Source organism: Arachis ipaensis, chromosome B10, assembly GCF_059453495.1.
Source record: "Arachis ipaensis isolate K30076 ecotype BB chromosome B10, ASM5945349v1, whole genome shotgun sequence".
Classification (NCBI taxonomy): domain Eukaryota; kingdom Viridiplantae; phylum Streptophyta; class Magnoliopsida; order Fabales; family Fabaceae; genus Arachis; species Arachis ipaensis.
The window spans coordinates 20181286-20184414 of NC_142435.1; the positions used below are offsets into that span (position 1 = coordinate 20181286).

Here is a 3129-nt window from a genome sequence, read left to right on the forward strand (position 1 = left end):
TGGCCTGTTATTGAACCCATTCTGGTTCCTAACCACCTTGATTGTTATTGAAACCTTGCTGAGGTTTCTGTTTCCATAGGGTTCTCCCATATAATTCACCTCCTCCATGGTGGGTTGCTCAGGATCATAAGCTTCTTCTTCAGGAGAAGCTTCCTGAGCACTGCCAGCTGCAGTTTGTATTCCAATCAGATGCTGGGAGATTATGTTGACCTGTTGGGTCAAGATCTTATTCTAAGCCAATATGGCATTCAGAGTATCAACTTCATGAACTCCTTTCTTATGAGAGATCCCATGGTTTATAGGATTTCTTTCAAAAGTGTATATGAACTGGTTATTTGCAACCATTTCAATGAGTTCTCTTGCTTCTGCAGGTGTTTTCTTAAAGTGGAGTGATCCACCTCAAGAGCTGTCCAATGAAATTTTGGACATCTCAGACAAACCATCATAGAACACGCCTATGATGGACCATTCTGAGAGCATGTTAGGAGGACATCTCCTGATCAATTGCTTGTATCTTTTCCAAGCTTCATAGAGGGATTCACCTTCTTTTTGTCTGAAGGTTCGAACTTCCACTCTAATTTTGCTCATCCTTTGAGGGGGAAAGAATTTAGCCAGAAAAGCATTAACCAGCTTTTTCCGAGAGTCAAGACTCTCTCTTGGTTGGGCATCCAACCATAGCTTAGCTCTGTCTCTTATAGCAAAGGGAAAGAGCATAAGCTTGCAGACTTCAGGATCAACTCTATTAGTCTTTACAGTATCACAGATCTGTAAGAGTTCAGCTAAGAACTGATGTGGATCTTCCAATAGAAGTCCATGGAATTTACAGTTTTGCTCCAGAAGAGAGACTAACTGAGGCTTAAGCTCAAAATTGTTAGCTCCAAAGGCAGGTACAGAGATACTTTTGCCATAAAAGTAAGAGGTAGGCATGGTGAAGTCACCAAGAACCTTTCTGGGCTCCTCTTGAGGTTCAGCCATGTCTTCTCTTTCTTGCTCAAAATTTTCTGAGAGGTTTCTTTCAAAGTGTTGTGCTCTAGCTTGTTGTAAATGTCTCCTCAGAGTCTTCTTAGGTTCAGGATCAGGAGTCAAGAGGTTCTTTATCCCTGTTCCTGGTCATAAACAAGAAGAAAAGAAAAGAAGGAAAAGAAGAAAGCTTTTTGTACCAATAGGCAAGAAGCTGCTCCTTAAAGTGAGATGTGAAGAAAGAAGAAGAAGATAGAATAAAAGAGAAAAGTGAAGATGGAAGAATAGAGAAGGGAAGTAATTCGAATAAATAGAAGTGAGAAGAGAAGAAGTATAAGTAAATAAGATAAATAAGAATTAAAAATATTTTTGTTTTTATTTTATTTAATAATTAGTTTTCGAAAATTAAGTTAATTAATTTAAAAAATTTTAAAATTAGTTAGTGAATTTTTGAAAATAGAAGAGAGAGAAAAGGAAGAAGTTTTCGAAAATTAAGAAGAGATGAGAGTTAGTTAGGAGGTTTTGAAAAAGAAGAGAGAGAAGATAAGATATTAATTAAGAAAAGATTTTAATTTAAAATGAGATAAGATATAAGATAAGAAAAGATTTGAAATTAGAAGAAGATAAGATAAGAAATTTAATTTTTGAAAAATATTTGATTTTTAAAATTTAAAATTTGAAAAAGATAAGATTTTTAATTTTGAAATTTGAAATTTGAATTCTTAAAATTTGAAAATTGAAAAAGATAAAATAAGATTTTTGAAAAATATTAGATTTTTGAAAAAGATATGATTTTAATTTTTTAAAAGATTTGATTTTTTTGAAATTTTGAAAACTAAGATAAGATAAGATAAAAATTTGAAATTGAAATCTGAATTTTTAATGCAAATTTTCGAAAATTAAGTGAAATTAAAAATAGAAAAGATATTTTTTTTGAATTTAATGATGAAAGAGAAAAACAAGTAAAAGATACAAGACTTAAAATTTTTAGATCTAATACTCCTTGTTTTTGAAAATTTTGGAGGGAAACACAAGGGGACACCAAACTTAAAAATTTAAAGATCAAAACACAAAAAAGACTCAAGAACACTTTGAAGACTAACAAGAACACAAAGAATGAAATTCAAAGACTCAAAGAATACAAGAACATAAAAAGGACACCAAACTTAAAATTTTTAGAAAACCAAACATAAATTTTCGAAAATTGAAAGAAAAATAACAAGAAAACACCAAACTTAAAGACTTGACACAAGATTTAAACAAAGAAAATATTTTTGAAAGTTTTTTAGAAAGCAAGACTAAAAAGGGACGAAAAACTCAACAAGAACAAAAACAAAAGACTCAAATTAAGAACAAAGATTAAACAAGGAAAATAAAAAATATTTTTGAAAATGGTTTTAAATTTTTCAAAAAAAATAGACAGGAAGAAAATAAAAGACTTAATCAAGAAAACAAACAAAGACTCTCAAACAGAAAGCTAAGGATGCTTGAAAATAAATTGCATGAAAAAGGTTTTAAAATTTTTGTAATTGAAAAACAGAAAACAAGAACATGCAAGACTCAAAACCAAGAACAAAAATTAAACAAAGAAAAGAAAAATATTTTTGAAAAAGATTTTTAATATTTTCGAAAAACAGAAAAGAAGAAAACAAAAATTAAAAGACTCAAAACAAAATAAAAATTACCTGATCTAGGGAGAAAAACAATCCGTCAGTTCGTCCAAATTCGAACAATCCCCGACAAGGCGCCAAAAACTTGGTAGCACGAATCCCCACACCTTCGTACTGTTGTACCAACAAGTGCACTGAGTCGTCCAAGTAATACCTGAGTGAGTCAGGGTCGACCCCACGAGGATTGTGGTTTGAAGCAAGCTATGGTTATCTTGCAGGTCTTAGTCAGGCAGATTAGAAGGTTGATAGATAAATATTTGTGAGATTATTATAATGGGGTGCTAATACTTTAAAGATAGAGTTGAGGATTGGAATTGCTTTGCCTTTCTGAATTAATTCCGGTATTACTGCTCTCTTTGCTTATGAGTGATTTCTTTAATGGCAGGCTATATGTGATTGACACTGGTTTGAGCAACTGCCAATACTCCTCCAGATCTGAATCCCAGGTTTAGTGCGGATCCATTCTGATTGAGGGTGAAGCTTGTACAGTTTATTCTCC

At 32.2% G+C, this 3129-nt stretch overlaps 1 non-coding gene across 1 annotated transcript; it reads left to right on the forward strand.

Moving 5' to 3' along the window:
* Positions 1–473: 473 nt before the first annotated feature.
* On the forward strand, positions 474–582 carry LOC148579346 (small nucleolar RNA R71). Its single transcript, XR_015896639.1, has one exon. It is a non-coding gene; the product is annotated as a small nucleolar RNA R71 (small nucleolar RNA).
* The last annotated feature ends 2547 nt before the right edge of the window (positions 583–3129 follow it).